Here is an 18,751-nt window from a genome sequence, read left to right on the forward strand (position 1 = left end):
CATGGTAACAGGGGAGGTAGAGGAGCCAGAGGGGTGGAAGAGGCTGGCATACTTGGTGCAACTTCATGGAATGATATTGTAATATGGGCCTGACTTTTTGCTTTTTCATTTCTCTAAAAATGTTTCTATCTATTTCCAATCCTTTTGCCACCATTTGCTTTAGTTTTAGTGGCTATATCACGGAAGAGTCCATGTTGAAAGAAAGTCAAAAGCAGTGTTGCTGTCCACTAGCCCAATCAACCACACAGAGATATCACCGCAGATGGAATGATTTATTAAGGGAAGACTGAGGCTCGCTCAGGCCTACGGCAATTGTACATCTTTATTCACTGTATTATATATTCAAACTCATCAGATAAGTAAGAATAAAGAACAAAAGCATTAATTGAGACTGCCATAAAAAGGTTGTCCTCAGCATAAATGTTGCAAAGCACATACACGTCATTTCTAAGTCTGGAGCATATAACTTAAAGATAAACTACAAGGACACCGGGCTGTTTGTTTCTGTTCACCCACCTCCCTAACAAGTTAAACGAACCTTTTGTGTAATTTGAAGTTAGGGAATGAAGAGTAACAGTTTAGCTCCAGACAGGTGCTAAATCTCCAGCTACGACTTGGCGGGGACCTCAGGGAAACATTTCTCAAGGCCTTTTCAGCAAGCAGTGAGGAATTAACCCCTGTGTCTCTGTTGTGTTAGCAAGCAGGGAGGAATTAACCCCTCCCCCCCCACCCCCAGTCTTGCTTAGAGCCGAGAATGGAATTTTCCTGTCTTAGGTTCTCGTACTTCAAGGAGCACATATGAGACAAAGCCACCTTTATGGGGTGCTGAGAACCGTGTCCCTTCAAAGCAGACTTAAATAATTGCAATTCTTCTGCCACAGTGTCTAATGTCAATTTGTTTTTTGGCACTGCTTCTTCTATTTCATCCTCATTGGTTGGCACTAGTTGAGAAGTACTCATTGCCATCAAATCGCCTTCTGCTAATTCTTCTTGTGTGATGTCTATGGACTCTTTAATTTCTCCAAGACTTATATCTTGAAACTTTTCACCCTCACACATTTTTTGGCCATATTCATGATATCTTTCAGGATTTCTTTCATGAGCTGAAATAAATCTTATGATGTCATATATAACATCTGGACACAGTTTTTCTACAGCAGGAATTTATTGTTTCAGGTCTTTCACAGCTTTTTCTATAACAATGAAGCCATCTTCAATGGTGTAATCCTTCTAAGATATTCATGATGCTCTTTGGGGGTTCTCTTCCATAGCATTGGCAATATTTTTGATACAGCACTGTGAACCTTAAAATTCCTTATCCCTCTCTGATCTAGAGGCTGAGTTAGAGATTCTGTGTTTGGGGTCAAGTAGGTCACTTTGATATCTTCAGTATTAAGCTGACAGGTTCTGGCTACCCAGGGGCATTGTAATATCAAAAGAATTTTTTAAAGGACTTTTTTTAAAACTCTTTTTTTTTCTCTATTTTTTTTATTGTTAAATCATAGCTGTGTACATTACTGCAATGAAGGGGTACAATGTGCTAGTTTCATATACAATCTGAAATATTCTCATCAAACTTTTCAATGTAGCCTTCATGGCATTTTCTTAGTCACTTTATGTAGACATTTGTATTCTGCATTTAGTAAGTTTTGCCTGTACCCATTCTAAGATGCACCGTACGTGTGGCCCCACCCATTACCCTCCCTCCACCCTAACCTCCCCCCTCCCTTTCCCTTCCTTGGCCCTTTCCTCATATTCTTGTGCTATAGTTGGGTTATAGCCTTCATGTGAAAGGTATAATTTAGCTTCATAGTAGGGCTGAGTACATTGGATACTTTTTCTTCCATTCCTGAGATACTTTGCTAAGAAGAATATGTTCCATCTCCATCCATGTAAACATGAAAGAAGTAAAGTCTCCATCTTTCTTTAAGGCTGCATAATATTCCATGGTATACATGTACCACAATTTGCTAGTCCATTCGTGGGTCGATGGGCACTTGGGCTTCTTCCATGACTTAGCAATTATGAATTGGGCTGCAATAAACTTTCTGGTACAGATGTCTTTGTTATATTGTGATTTTTGGCCTTCTGGGTATATACCTAGTAAAGGAATTTTAGTATCGAATGGCAGGTCTATTTTTAGGTCTCTAAGTATTCTCCAAACATCCTTCCAGAAGGAACATATTAGTGTGCATTCCCACCAGCAGTGTAGAAGTGTGCCCTTTTCTCCACATCCATGCCAACATCTCTGGTTTTGGGATTTTGTTATGTGGGCTACTCTTACTGAGGTTAGGTGATATCTCAAAGTAGTTTTGATTTGCATTTCTCTGATGATTAAGGATGATGAGCTTTTCTTCATGTGTTTGTAGATCGTGCATCTGTCTTCTTTAGAGAAGTTTCTCTTCAAGTCCTTTGCCCACCCTGAGACGGGATCACGTGTTCTTTTCTTGCTAATATGTTTGAGTTCTCTGTGGATTCTGGTTATTAGACCTTTATTGGAGGTATAACCTGCAAATATTTTCTCCCATTCTGAGGGCTGTCTGCTTGCTTTATTACTATGTTCTTGACTGTGCAGAAGCTTTTTAGTTTGGTCAGGTCCCAGTAATGTATTTTTGATACTGTTTCAATTGCCTAGGAAGTTCTCCTCATAAAATATTCACCCAGGCCAATTCCTTCAAGAGTTTTCCCTGCACTTTCTTCAAGTATTTTTATAGTTTCATGTCTTAAGTTTAAATCTTTTATCCAGTGAGTGTCTATCTTAGTTAACGGTGAAAGGTGTGTTTTTTACAGATCGCCAGCCAGTTCACCCAGCACCATCTTTTCCCCACTGAATATTTTTAATTGGCTTGTCAAAGATCAAATAATGGTAAGTAGCTGGGTTCATCTCTTGGTTCTCTATTCTGTTCCAGACATCTACCTCTGTGTTTTTGTGCCAGTACATGCTGTTTTGATCGCTATCAATTTATAGTACAGTCTCAGGTCTGTTAGCATGATTCCTCATGCTTTGCTTTTTTTTTTTTTTCTGTAGAGACAGAGTCTCACTTTATGGCCCTCGGTAGAGTGCTGTGGCCTCACACAGCCCACAGCAACCTCCAACTCCTGGGCTTAAGCGATTCTCTTGCCTCAGCCTCCCAAGCAGCTGGGACTACAGGCGCCCGCCACAACACCCGGCTACTTTCTGGTTGCAGTTTGGCTGGGGCTGGGCCTGAACCCGCCACCCTCGGCATATGGGGCCGGCGCCCCACTCACTGAGCCACATGCTTTGCTTTTATTACTGAGTAATGTTTTGGCTATTTGAGTTTTTTTCTGATTCCATATAAAATGAAGTATTATTTTTTCAAGATCTTTAAGATATGACAATGGAGCTTTAATAGGAATTGCGTTAAAATTATATATTGCTTTGGGTACTATAGACATTTTAACAATGTTGATTCTTCTCAGACATGAGCATGGTATGGTTTTCCATTTGTTAACATCTTCAGCTTTTTCTTTTCTTAAAGTTTCATAGTTGTCTTTGTAGAGATCTTTCATGTCCTTTGTTCGGTATACCACCAAATATTTCATCTTCTTTGTCACCACTGTGAAAGGAATAGAGTCCTTGACTGTTTTTTGGGCTTGGTTATTGTTGGTATATATAAAGGCTACAGATATATGGGGTGTTGATTTTGTAGCCTGAGACATTGCTGTATTCCTTGATCACTTCTAAAAGTTTTGTAGTAGAATCCCTAGTGTTTTCGAGATATCCAATCATATCATCTTTGAAGAGTGAAAGTTTGATCTCTTCTGACTCTATGTGGATACCCTTGATTGCCTTTTCTTCCCTAATTGTGGTGGCTAAAACTTCCATTACAATGTTAAAGAGCAATGGAGACAATGGGCAACCTTGCCTAGTTCCTGATCTAAGTGGAAATGATTTCAATTTAACTCCATTCAATACAATATTGGCTATGGGTTTGCTGTAGATGGCCTCTATTAGTTTAAGAAATGTCCCTTCTATACCGATTTTCTTAAGTGTTCTGATCATGAAGGGATGCTGGATATTATCAAAAGCTTTTTCTGCATCAATTGAAAAAATTATATGTTTCTTATTTTTTAGTTTGTTTATGTGTTGAATTACATTTATAGATTTACGTATATTGAACCAGCCTTGAGACCCTGGGATAAATCCCACTTGGTGATGATGTACAATTTGTTTGATGTGTTGCTGGATTCTGTTTGTTAGGCTCTTATTGAGTATTTCAGCATCAATATTCATTAGTGATATTGGTCTATAATTTTCTTTTCTTGTTGGGTCTTTCCCTGGTTTGGGGATCAAGGTGATGTTTGCTTGGGTAACATTCCTTCTTTTTCTATATTTTAGAAGAGGTTTAGTAATATAGGTACTAGTTCTTCTTTAAAGGTTTGGTAGAATTCTGATGTAAAGCCATCTGGTCCTGGGCTTTTCTTTTTAGGGAAATTTTGTATAGTTGATGCTATTTCAGAATTTGATATAGGCCTGTTCAACATTTCCACGTCATTCTGGCTAAGTCTTGATAGGTGGCATACTTCCAGGTATTGGTCTATTTCTTTCAAATTTTCTTATTTCTGAGGGTAGAGTTTCTTGTAATATTCGTTAAGGATTTTTTGAATTTCTGAGGGGTCGATGTTATTTCATTGTTAGCATTTCTGATTGATGAAATTAGAGATTTTACTCTTTTTTTTCCTGGTTAGGTTGGCCAAAGGTTTATCTATTTTATTGATTTTTTCAAAAAACCAACTTTTGGATTTATTGATCTGTTGTATATTTCTTTTGTTTTCAATTTCATTTAATTCTGCTCTGATTTTGGTTATTTCTTTTCTTCTGCTGGGTATGGGGTTGGAGTGTTCTTCCTTCTCCAGTTGCTTGAGATATCCCATTAAGTTATTAACTTCCTCTCTTTCCATTTTCTTGAGGAAGGCTTGCAGTGCTATAAATTTCCCCTTTAGGACTGCCTTTGCAGTATCCCATAGGTTCTGGTAATTCGTGTCTTGATCATTGTTTTGTTCCAATAATTTGGTGATTTCCTTCTTAATCTCGTCTATAACCCATCTATCCTTCAGCATAACATTGTTTAGCTTCCATGTTTTTGTATAGGTATGCAGGTTCCTTTTGTTATTGAGTTCAAATTTTATTTCATGATGGTCTGAGAAGATGCAAGGAATAATTTCTATTTTTTTAAATTTGCTGAGGTTAGATTTGTGGCCTAGGATGTGGTCAATTTTGGAATATGTTCCGTGGGCTGTTGAGAAGAATGTGTATTCAGTTTTGTTGGGATAAAATGTTCCTTAGATGTTTGTTACGTCCAGATGTTGAATGGTTAACGTTAAATCTAAAATTCCTTTGCTTAGCTTCTTTTTGGAGGATCTATCCAGTACTGCTAAAGGGGTGTTAAATTTCCAACTACCATGGAACTGGAGGAAATCACGTTGCTTATGTCTGTTAGAGTTTCTCTTATAAATTGAGGTGCATTCTGGTAGGATGCATAAATATTAATAATTAAAATCTCATCATATTGAGTATTACCTTTAACAAATAAAAAGTGTCCACCCTTATCCTTCCTTATTTCGGTTGGTTTAAAGCCTATTGCATCAGTGAATGGGATTGCAATGCCTGCTTTTTCTGCTTTCCATTTGCCTGAGTCTATATTTGTCTTTTAATGTAAGGTGAGATTCTTGTATGCAACAGATATCTGGCTTGAGTTTTTGTATCCAGTCGACCTGTGCCACTTTAGAAGACAATTTAAACCATTCACGTCATTTGAGAATATTGATAAGCCTTTCGAGAGTCTAGTGGACATTTTTAATCCTTTTGTGACTGTGTAAGTTGGAATTTGATCAAAATTTTCTGGGTGGGTTTACTTTTCTGGTGTAGGATTATGCTGGTCTTTATGGAGGATAGGTCTGAGAATATCCTGGAGAGCTGGTTTAGTTGTGGCAAATTTCTTCAACATGTGAATGTCATTGAAGTATTTAATTTCTCCATCATAAATGAAACTCAGTTTAGCTGGGTACAAGATCCTGGGTTGAAAGTTATTTTGTTTTAGGAGATTAAAAGTCAATGACCATCCTCTTCTAGCTTGAAAGGTTTCAGCAGAGAGATCTGCAGTTATTCTAATATTATTTTCCTTGTAGGTGATGGTTTTCTTTCATCTGGCTGCTTTCAGAATTTTCTCCTTCATATTAACTTTAGTGAAATTGATTATGATGTGTCTGGGGGATGTCTTCTTCGGGTTGAGTTGTGCTGGAGTTCTGGAACTGCTATCTGAATTTCAGAATCTCTTGGCATGTATGGAAAGTTCTCTTTCATAATCTCATAGAGAAGAGATTCTGTGCCTTGTGAAGCCACTTTGTCGCTTTCAGGGATCCCTATAAGACGAATTTTGGTTTTCTTCAAATTATCCCAGAGCTCTCTGAGAGAGTGATCTTTTCTTGCCCTCCATTTCTCTTCCTCTTTGAGACTTTGGGAGCTTTCTAAAGCTTTGTCTTCAAAGTCAGAAATCCTTTCTTCTGCTTGCTCCATTCTGTTACTGAGAGTTTCTACTGCGTTTCTCAGCTATTTGAGGGCTGCAACTTCTTGTCTCAATGTGTCAAAATCTTTGGTCATTTGGTCTTTGAATTCATTGAATTCTTGAGATATCTTTTGGGTTACTGCTTGGAATTTGAATTCAATCTTATTTGCTATCCAGATTCTGAATTCGATTTCTGACATCTCAGTTATTTGTTTTTGCATGGTATCTTGTGCTGTGTCTGCCCCATGGATCCTTGGGGGAGTTGATCTACTCTAATTATTTATATTGCCAGAGTTTTTCTGTTGATTTTGCCTCATGATTGTTTTTTACCATTGCCTCTGGCCATCCTCAGAGTTGGGGAGGTCTCTCTCCAAGATTAGACCCCAGTGGGATCACTCTACTGTTGCTGGATCTTTGTAGGGAGTGGCCCTGTGTAGTTCCTCTGGGGCTGCCCCAGCCAGGGAGTTCTGGTTGTGGAAGCAGCTCTGGAATGTGACACACCTGGATCCAGCATCAGGGCAGGAGGTGGTTTGCATGGTTCTGGGAGTGCCTGGCACCCAGTGACTTTGGCACAGAGAGCACAAGACTCCAGCAGTCTCTGGCCAGGAGAAGGGCTCTGCACAGAGGCTGGGAGGGCTCCGGAGGGCATGCGGCTACCAGAGTCCCTGGCCAGACTAGTGGGCCAGTGTGGAGGCAGGGAGGGTACAGGAGGGAGGACGCAGTGTTGTGCAGCTCCCACAGTTCCTGGTCAGGGCATGTGGAGGCCTGGCTGGCATGGGTCACAGGTCGGGGTTCATGGCACAGCTCTTCTGAAGGTCTGGGCAGCAACAAGCCCAGGAGTTTGAGTTTGCTCTGAGCTGTGATGCCACAGCACTCTACCCAGGGCAACAGCCCGAGCCTTCAGTGTGCCAAAACCAGTCTCACTCTGCCCCTGAGAGTTAAGGTTGTAAGGTGGCTCAGTCTCCACCTTTAGGCTACTCAGGCACTAGGTTACTAGCTCCCGCCCAATCCTTGCTCTGCGACCCTGAGGGCAGAGCTTGCCAGGGCAGTTCTCTCACAATGGCTCCCTGCGGCCCATAGCCAAACACTATTAGCTCTGTCCCGCTCAGCGGCTCAGTCTGGGGCCCTAGACAATGCTCAAAGTTCTCTGCACTCTTTCTCAAGCTCTCCCCAAGGCAGTTCAACTGAGTGTCAAGTCCAAAAACACCAAAACAGTTCACGGGTAAGGCCTTTCCGGTTTGCAGTCTCATTGCTGCTTGTACTTACGTCTGCTGGCCGGATTAGGTCGATCGAACACACGCAAACACTTGCCAGTTTTCCAGTATTTTTTTCTTCCTCTTTGGGTCCAGAAGTCCCTTGCTGACTCCCTGTATCCTCAAAGGGATGATTATAGGCAGATCTCACTAACCAGAGATGCCTGGACTCTTATCTCCCCAGACTCACCATGCCCAGTTGCAGGGAAGCTGTTACTCGGACACCATCTTGCTCCACCCCAAGTTTTTTTAAACTCTTGACCAACAAAGCATCAATGGAAGCAATCCAGAATGAGAATTCTCATTATCGAGGCATCCTTGTTATATGGCCAAAAGACTGGAAACTATCATTTATATTTTCCATTCAAGGCTCGGGATTAGCATCTTTATAGACAAGGGTAGTCCTGATCCTAACCCTGGACAAAATGGTAGACTTTTAGCCTATCCCTTCTTGCCTAGTTACTAGGCAATCTTCTCTTCCTAGTTAATGTCCTTTGTGGCAATTTTTTTCCTCAAGAACAAGGAACTTTCTTCTGCTTTGAAACCTTTTTTCAGGCAGATATCCCTTCTCATCAATGATTTTCTTACTGGCATCTGAAAATTCATCTGTTGCCTCTTGGTCAGTAGAAGCTGCTTCTCCTGTTATCTACACACTTGTTTAAAGCCACACTTCTTTCTAAAATTATCAAATCATGCCATGACGCATTTAATTCTCCAGTTTTTGATCTTTCACCTTCTTTTTGCTTCATCATTTAGCAACTTCATCTTGAATCATATTAGGTCTATAAGTACTCTTATCTAATAGCAATTCTGAACCCATATAAATTCTGTGTTTTCAATTTGAGATTGCAAAATTATTTCACAAAAAGAGCAAGGTTTTTCAGTTTCTAGCATACTTACAATGACAGCTTCCCAAATTTCCTTTTTCTTTTTTACAGTGTTCAATACCCTGGATTCATTTCTCTTGAAATGATGGTCAACCACATCAGCAGACCTCAAAATTTGACACAAGTCAAGCAATTCAACATTTTAGTATGATGTCTTGATTTTTAGAAGCACTTCCAGCACCACTAGTGGCCCTTTAGATGGGTTCCATGGTGTTACTCAAAGTTCACAGTCTTACAGTAAACACCATGAAAAATACCAGAGAACTGTGAAAGATTACATTTTAGTATAATACACAATTCATTAGAGAGACCCAGGGATGATTAGGGCCACGAGGTATTTTGAGCATACACTCCTAACACTTGAGTTCACCACAACAGCAATGGGAGATACCTACAAAAGTATGACAGTGGCATGAACTACAGTTAATTTGATACAGGTATAACTTAATATAACATCTTTACATTTGTTTTCATTTTTCTTTACTATGAATGTTACCATGTACAGTCAATAAGTGTGTGGGGGCATAAGTTTTGATAAATTTTAACTTTTTATAATAGATTTATAATAGATTGATGAACATTTTATGGCAGTAAATGATAAAGTAGACCATAATCTGTATATTTTGTACACTCGTGGTATTTGTAACTTTTCTAGGCTATGTAGTTTATCTGTGAGTTTCTTCATATTGTCACAAATCTCCTAAAATTTTCCTAGATATTTTTTTAATCTGTATATAAGTAAACCCATGCAATCCAAACCCATCTTGTTCATGAGTCAACCACACAAATGAAAAAGAGTAATCCCTAAAATCAGAAAAATAAACCTCATTGCACAGGTACGGTTTTAGTAAAATTAGAGAGGAAAAAAATAAGAGAGAAATTACTTCAGGTGTTTTTAAAATACGGTATTTTAAAAAACATATTATGAGAATAAAAAGAAAAACTCAAGGAAATCTTAAGCTGTATTCAGCAGTCTCACTGTTTTTGTTTTGTTTGTTACAGGGTCTCATGCTGTTGCCTGGGCTACAGTAGTAGTCTCATTGCTAATAATATCAGTGTCCCACACAGAAAATTCTGTATGTATATTATGTATTTTCAGTTTAAGAAAAAAAGATATGTAAGTTTTTTTTAATTCACAGAAGTGAAACCCTGTGTTCTAGTTATTAATTTATTGGTTCACAACTACAAATACAACCATCAATATTTCATGTTGTAACATTGGAACTGGAATCTGAAATGTTTCTTTGCCAGTTGACATTGTCCAGCTCTACCAGTAAAGGGAGATAAACTGTGATACATCCACTCCCTGCAAAATTACTCAGCAACTAAAAAGGAAAAAACTAGACTGGCTAGATCTCAAGGGTATAAGGCTGCATGAAAAAGCCAATCTCAAGAGGTCATGTATGACATGACATGATTCTGTCTATGAAATATTCTCAAAAGTGACAAAATCAGAGAGCTGGAGAACAGATGACTAGATGCCAGGAGTTGAGAACAGAGACGAGGTGAAAGGTATGTATGTGTCACTATAAAGAATAACACAAGGAAGATCCTTGTGATAACAAATAATTTTGTATCTTGATTGCAAAGAACATCACAAATATTCACATGTGACAAAATGGCAGAAATACACACACACTGTATTATTATCAATTTTCAGATTTTGACATTGCACTGTAGTAGTTAGGTGCTATATAACTGTTAGGAAAGTTGAGTGAAGGGCACTTGGCTTCCATATATCTTTTCTGCAACTGCTTGTGTATCTATAATTATTTCAGAATGAAAAATTTAAAAAAGAATAAGGAAACACAAAGGAAACTTTGTATTTAAATATCAAACCTAAAATATCAAATATATTAAAATAAGTTAATGGTAGTATCAAAAGAGTAAATTCATTCTTTACTATTTATTGACTATTATAGGTTGCCAGTGTAGCAGATTAGCACTATGAAAATTGAGAAATGAAAGGGAAGCCCCATGATTTTCCTTGTCTTTCATGAACAAATTAAGTTCTAGGGCAACCAAATACTTGCTGAGCAAAGAGATCTCAATAGGATTCTAGCCTAGTTGGTGTAAAAGAATGAAAGATTTGTTCAATCACTGATGTTCAACCTTAATGAAATTATGGATCTAACACCAAGCATTAGTTAAAGGTGAAACTATTAGGTAAAGGGCTAATGGGGCACTTTCTAATCAACGAATCCACCTGACAATACCTGAATACACTAAAAGCAAGATTCCTCATGAATGATGTGCCTCTTAACTGCACAACACCACCTATGAAATATTCTTGACAAAGGAAGAACACAAAGAGAATCAACCTTCTGCATCTCACTACCAGTTTATGTGAAATAACTGTTATGCATTGATAAACTGGGAAAAACTGAGAAGATATCACAAGGAAGCAATCAGCCAAATTCAGAAGGTGAACAGTCTACAGGAAAACTGACTTATTTTGTCAATAAACAATAGCTTGTAAAAAAAAAGGACAAAGTGTAGTGGACTACAAATAAACACAATATTGAACATTCTTTCAAATTGATTCAAACCAACCAACCATGTAAAGACAGTTTTCTAAGACAACGTCTTAGAGATATGAATATGTATGGGATATTAGCTGACATTAAGAATTTAATGTTAATTTATTGTATAAGTTTACATATGTTTTTACACTCCAGTCCTGATCTATTAGAAATGCATGTCAAAATATATCCAAATGAAATGTTATATTGTTTGGAATATTAGAAATACTCTAACTCTTACCTCTGCCTTCCCCCATATTGGTGTGGAATAGCTACAACAGGATTAACATCATGGTGATAATTTTGAAAGGTGAATGCTGAGGATCCTGGAGATCATGATACTGTTCTTTTATGTATGTACCAGGTTTTCCCAAGTTTAAATTTTTTAATTTAAAGTTATATATATTAGAAAAGCTGAAAATTGAGCAGTAGAGCAGACTTCGCCTGTGATTGTTGACTGGAGGCACCACCACAGCCTCCATCTGGAGAGATTTCAAGATGACTAACACAAAAACCCTTCCTTTTAGTGTTTATTTGCCAAGTGCCAACTTTTAATAGTATTAGAGAAAATCAAATATTAGATGTTAGTGCAATTAGTACTTATATTTAACCATTTAGTTTGGGGTTCTATATTACTTGATGGGAATTAAATCAAAGTGGTTTTCATCAATGTGTTGTTTGTTGAATGGTTGCAAAAACTGTAGATAATATTACTGAGGACTATACATATATGAAGGTGTGGTATCAAACTGCAGGTTGAAATTGTTGGAAGCAAGATAAACATTCATCTTACAACTAGATAGCATAAAGATATTGACTGTGATGACACTCACTGCATTTTTTTTTCAGAAATGAAAATTATGAAACCTTTAGATCCTCATTCCATTTAACAAGGACATGTTAAATAAGCATTGTTGTTGGTGCTAATGGGGGAACGAATGTGTTCCTTCATTGTATGTGGGCCTTTTGTATTGCACTCTCAATATTAAATTAAATGTGCCTTAAAACAAAAAAATAAACAGAAAAAGAACAACTGAAAATCAATGAGCTAATCAACATCTATGTCAAGAAGTTAAGGCAAAAAAATAAATTTAACCTGAAGGAAATACAAGGGAGGCTATAATTTATAATCACAAATCAGTGAGATTAAGGAACAGGTATATATTGGAAAGCACCAAGGAAGTTGACAATTGTAGATAAGGCTCAAATAATGTCAGAAAGGGACTTTCTGTATATGTCCTACAGATAGGACAATGAAGGATTTTGTGAACAACTTTATAACAATAAATTAGAGGTTTTTTAAAATAAATTAGATAAATTCCTAGAAAAAAAGATGATCTAGTAAAATTATGTAAATAGAAAAATCTGAATAGTTTTAATGCTACTAAAAATATTTTAATTGTACTTAATAGCCTTTCTACAAAGAAGCTCCAAGCCAGAACAGCTACATCGATAAAGACTACAAAACATTTAAAGAAAAAATAATGTCAGTTATACACAAAGGGAACACTACTCAATCCATTTCATAAGACCAGCATAATAATGGTATTAAAATTTTCTAAGCATAGTACAAGAAAAGAAATCAAGGTCACTCTTTCTCATTACTGGAAATGCAAATTTGTCTATTAAAAATCTGCATTAAATGCAAAATATCTGTCTTTAATATCTGCATTAAGCATAGAAACTAGGCCAGGTATGGTAGCTCACACCTATAATCTTAGAACCTGGGGGGCTAAATCAGGGAGGAGTACTTGGTATCAGGAGTCTGAAACCAATATGAGCAAGAGCCAGACCCCCATCTCTACTGACAATAGAAAACTCAGTCAGGTATTGTATGTAGTGAGGAAACCCTGTAGTCTCAACTACTTAGGAGGCTGAGGAAGAAGAATCAATCGAGCCCAAGAATTTGAGGTTGCTGTGAGCTAGGTTGATGCAGTGTTATTAGTCATGGTATTCATATAGTAATTCTAACATCAGTGTCCATATTATAGGAAATATATTGATGCTTTTTAGGAAACAGAATTCTTTTTTTTTTTTTTTTGTGGTTTTTGGCCGGGGCTGGGTTTGAACCCGCCACCTCCGGCATATGGGACCGGCGCCCTACTCCTTGAGCCACAGGCGCCACCTAGGAAACAGAATTCTTACCATGGGCAAAGGAAGATACAAATGTGTAATGGGAGCAGGTCTCTGGAGTCAACAGGAGACCTAGGATGTTCACATTTCAATTGGAATGTCAGTGAACAGTCATGATTTTAAAGTATTGCTGTTCACCAGAAAGGCCTAGAAGCAATAAAACCTCAGTAGAAATGAGCACACCTACTATGTATACCACAAGTCTAGTTACTGCATGCCACTCATACTATAGTCTTCAAAAACAACAGACTCTAATGGAGACATGGATCACTAGTTTGAGAGTAGGAAAAGTACAATTGAACCTCTATTTTTTTGGTGGCAGAAACAGGAATGTGTTCATAGACCAGTGGAAATACATTTAAAGGACAGAAGACCCAAGTTAAAGGTTCTCCCACTGGCCGATTAAGGAAGCATTTCAACCTCAAAATTAACAATGACCATGGCAGATTGAAGCTCTTGGAATAAAAAAGATAGCCTAATGGGTCCAAACTGGAATGAAAAATGAATGATACTTATGGCAGAGGAGCAGGGTTCTACTTTAAAGAATGGAAGCTAATCAATGTAGGGGGATGATAGAATTATAAGTAGGAATGAAATAATAAATGCAGGCAAGAAGCAATCATGGAACAAGATATTCACATGGCCTCAAAGTATAACCTTACATATTATTCTTACTAACTGGAAAGAAAAGGGCAACTTTTACCCTGGACAGATCTGATGGACACCACTTTAACTAAGTGACCAAACTTATTGTCACCAGTAATGGAACTAATTGATATTATGTGCCTCCTGATATGATCCAGTGGGAAATGTACAAGACAACCCATATAGTATTTTTGCCCAGAATGTTTAACCTGTATATATAATGAGGATACAATCAGTCAAATAGATTGTGAGACCATTAAAGACAAAAATTGTGGCTAGGGCAGTGCCTGTGGCTCTGTGAGTAGGGTGCCGGCCCCATATACCAATGGTGGTGGATTTGAACCTGGCTCTGGCCAAACTGCAACAACAAACAAAAAAATAGCCAGGCATTGTGTCAGGCACCTATAGGCCCAGCTACTCAGGAGACTGAGGCAAGAGAATTGCCTAAGGAGGTTGCTGTGAGCTGTGACACCATGGCACTCTACCAAGAGTAAATAATTGCATTTGTAAACATGCAATGATTGATCTTTGATTGGTTCTGGATGGGGAAGAAAATGCTGTGAAAAAATATCTTTTTTGTATAAAAATATTTTGAAGATACTTGGAGAAAATTAATCATAGGTTTATGAAAATCATAATATTGTTGCATCAACATTAAATCTCTTGAGTATAATAATGTTATAAGAATGCCTTTTTTATTTTTTGAAGAGGGGACAGTTAGAATATTTAAAAGTACCATAATACAGTTGGCCCTTCATATCTGTGGATTTCATATTGGTTAATTCAAGCAAACACAGATCAAAAATATTTAGGGGGGGAAACCTGGACAGGATTGGACTCTATGAAGCCAAAGGTGGGGAGCTCAGCCAAGAAAGAAGTTAGGCAGGCTGTGTCACCAAGGAAGAGCATTCAAGAAAACAAATTACAGGTACAAAGCCTTTTGACTAGAGGATGGGAGAACCCTCCCAAGTGGGAGGCATGGGATCTCTGAGAGCAAGCAGGGAACAAAAGACCTTTCATTTTACCTCACTGGAGAGAGCTAAACACCAGGTCTCTTTCTCCAGGGAAGTCCCACTTGTGAACCTAGACATCACCCCACTAGGCATAAAATTGAACAAATATTTTCCCCCACAATTCCAAACTCTCAGTCCACCCTTCCCCCCTCGCATAGTAGACTGAGGTTCTGCCCCCTGCAGAGCACAGTGTTTGGTCTTTTCCTGAGAGATCTGGGCATAGTGTGGACTGCTGAACATCAGGATGGAATCTGTGACTACTGAGGAAGAAAGAGGGTGTGGGAAGAAAGGGGTACTCAGTGGGAAGAGGAGAAGTTCCCTGGTTATAACTTTGCCTGGCCAGTGGTGGTATTGACCTTCAGGTATGGCTGTGTCTGGCAGGAGAGGGTGAAGAACCCCCCCATCCCTGATGGTGCCCACAAGTAGAAGAGTGGTTGCCTGGTGTGGACTGAGTTCAGTGGGTGAGGCTTGTTCCTGGCTCCAGCAGGGAAGGTGAGCAGAGGCTTGCTAGGTGTGGAATGAGACCTGAGGGCAAGGGTGTGGTCCCTTTACTCCAACAGAACTTACCAGCAGAAGCTTGCTGGGTATCCAGACTTGAGGGCCAGGGCATGGTCCCCTGACTTCAATAGAGCCAGCAAGCCTCCAGGTGTGGACTGAGATCTGCTAGCAGGGGCTTGATCCCCTGACTCCATCTCAGCTGGCCAGCAAAGGCCTCAGACCAACAAAGATAAAGATAAGGACGGTCACTACATATTTGTCAAGGTAAACACCCAACAAGAAGAGATTTCAATAATTGTCATTTATTAATTCTGCACCCTATGAGAATGCCTCTAAATTTGTAAAGCAAACACTAATGGAGATGAACAACTTGATATCTTCCTGCACTATAATATTTGGAGATTTTAGCACCTCTTTGACAGTCTTAGATAGATCCTCCAGGAAGAAACTAAACAAAGAAATATTATACTTAAACCTGAGCATGGAACAAATGGACTTAACAGACCTCTACTGAATATTTCATCCTAATAAAATTGAATTGAATAAACATTCTCATCAATCCAAGAATCATCGTCCAAAATTGAACATGTCTTAGGACACAAATTTAACCTCAGAAAATATAAAAGAATAGAAATTATTCCTTGTATCTTCTCAGTCCACCATGAAATGAAAGTTGAAATTAAGAGCAACAGGAATCTTCATACACAAGCAAAGTCATGGAAATTAAATAATCTTAAGCTAAATGATAGCTGGGTCAAAGACAAAATTAAAAAGGAAATCACCAAATTTTTGGAACAAAATGATAATGAAGACATAAATTATCAAAACCTGTGAGATACTGCAACGGCAGTCCTAAAAGGGAAATTTATAGCATTGAAAGTATTTTCTTTTTTTTTTTGAAAAAGGTTATAGAGATGGATTTAGGTAAATACAACCAATCCTTTAAAGGTGAACCGTGAATCATTTTCTACATTTAATAAAAACATTTTCTCATTTGAGGCTCTGGAAGTCTTGAGTCACATTATTTTGGGTAAACCCCTCCCCACTAAAATGTCTTAAAACACATGGCTTAACAGTGGCTGCAGAGAAAATATACACCCTCAAAGTCGGACTTTCATTTAAATACAAATATACAAAACGTAAACTGAGACAATAGAGAAATTTATAAAACTTTTCTTTAAAAATAATAATAAGACAAAATTCAGTTCTAGTTAGAATGGTATTAAATTACGTGCAAGTTGTCATATCCAATTGGATGTCTATTGCAATGTTTGACAACAGTAATCCAGTCCACCCCAGATGGAGCTGCCTCAGAAAACAGACCTGAGTGGAAATTTCTTTGAGAAACCTTGAGGTTCTATGTCAACAGGTGGACGGCCTCCTTCCTCGGCTCCCGGCCAGCTGCCCTGGCCACCTGGCCAGAGTAGAAGCTCCGCTGGTTCCGCCTTTAAGCGGGAGGGTCTGGGCTGCTTCCCCCGCAGACCTCAAGGCCAGAGCCAAAGCTAGCTGCTGCCCATGGAGTTAAAATTGACATGGTTTGAATTTATGTGGTGATTAAAACTGGTCTTGGAGCTGGGCGAACTCTTGGAATTGTTCTGGTGCTGACGTTTAAAGATCCTCTGTAGCAGCCCTTTCTTGGCCGGTTCTGGGGGGTGACTCCTGTTCAGGTCTAGCAAGAGGGTGACGTTAGGTCCAAATACATTCAGCTCCTTGAAGGATTCTGTCTCTATCATTCTCATTTTGCCATGGGATGGACATGGAGCCTGTGGAGAACTTGGAGTAGAAGTCATCATCTGTGTGGTCTAGGTTGATGCCCTTCACAGTGGAGAACTGCTCGATGTCCAGCACGTCCTTACAGTACACGCCCGGGGGTTTGGAACAAAGGGAGGGTCCAACATCCTGGCTTCTAAGCACTTGAAGTTCATGTTCCTAAAGAAGGGGTGTCTCTTGACCTTGGCCACCCCCTCCTCCTGGCAGCCCAGCCTCTACTTCACATCCTTGGTGAGCAGCATCTTGCAGATGGACTTGGCCTTCTCGGAGAACTTGTGGGAGTACACCTCCTCAGTCTCCAGGACCTGGCGGTCCACCTCCTCTCGCTTCACCTTCTCCTTGTGGCCCTGGAATGGCAACTGGCCCTCAATCATCTCATAGACGAGGCAGCCCAGGCCCCAGTAGTCAGGGCTCAGGCCGTACCTCTGGTTGTTCAGGACTTCTGGGGCCATGTAGCCTATGGTGCCCACTCGGCCGCGGATCAGCTCTCCTTCAGAGATCTTCACAGCCAGGCCCAGGTCTGAGATCCTGATGTGGCCATAATCGTCTAACAGGATATTTTCAGGTTTCAAATCTCTGTAGACAGTGTTCTCATGGTGGAGGTCCTCCAAGCCACAGAGGATCTCAGCTGCGTAGAACAAGGCCCGTTCCTCCTTGAAGCCGGGGTTGCCGATGTTGTAAATGTGGAGCTTCAGGTCACCCCCATTCATGATGGTCAGGACCAGGCATAGCGCATCCTTGGTCTCATAGGCATAGGCCAGGTTGACCATAAACCAACTGTTGACCTTCTCCAGAATCTGCTTCTCATTGAGTGCCATGGACTCCCCTTTCCTCTTCTTGATCCTTTTCTTCTCCAGGCGTTTGCAGGTGTACATTTTACCCGTCACCCGAACCTGGCAGGCACAGACCTCTCCAAAGCCCCCCTTTCCTAGCACTCGATACTGCCTGAAAGTGTGTTTGGTCACTGGTTTCCTTTCCAACCACTTCCACTGGAGAAAGTGGTCAAAGTACATGTTGCCCAGGTACTCATGGAATGGTTCTCCCCTCAGGTAGTCATGGACGGACTGTGCACAGGCAGAGAAGAGTTCTTTGCACGGCCTCTGCAGGAGCTTCTCCTCCATCTGGAGACCAGGTCTTGGCCAACTTGGGCAATGAACACTGGGGACTTAGGGGTGAAGAACTTGGTCAAAATTTCCTTCCCTTTTTCTCCCAGTTTTTCATCTGGAGTAACTTCATATTCTGACACTGAGTCCAGGAACTAAATGTAACATTCCAGCCCGGCCTGGTTTGGCAGAACTGCTGGAAAAGCAGCCTCCCAATCGGCTGCTTGTCACATAAACTGCAGTAAACTCTGTCCATGGTCCTTCGGAGGTCTTCACACTGGCTAATGTGAGGGAACTTCAGGATTTCCTTCCACTTCTTGCTTTTCCCTTTGCACTTTCCTCCACCCCCTTCTCTGACTTTCAGCAAGACCGTGTTGGCCACGATGTTTTCCAGCTCCAT

At 39.6% G+C, this 18,751-nt stretch overlaps 1 pseudogene; it reads right to left on the reverse strand.

Moving 5' to 3' along the window:
- Nucleotides 1-16,980: 16,980 nt before the first annotated feature.
- Nucleotides 16,981-18,751, reverse strand: LOC128562316 (G protein-coupled receptor kinase 5-like; annotated as a pseudogene).

Source organism: Nycticebus coucang, chromosome 12, assembly GCF_027406575.1.
Source record: "Nycticebus coucang isolate mNycCou1 chromosome 12, mNycCou1.pri, whole genome shotgun sequence".
Classification (NCBI taxonomy): Eukaryota; Metazoa; Chordata; class Mammalia; order Primates; family Lorisidae; genus Nycticebus; species Nycticebus coucang.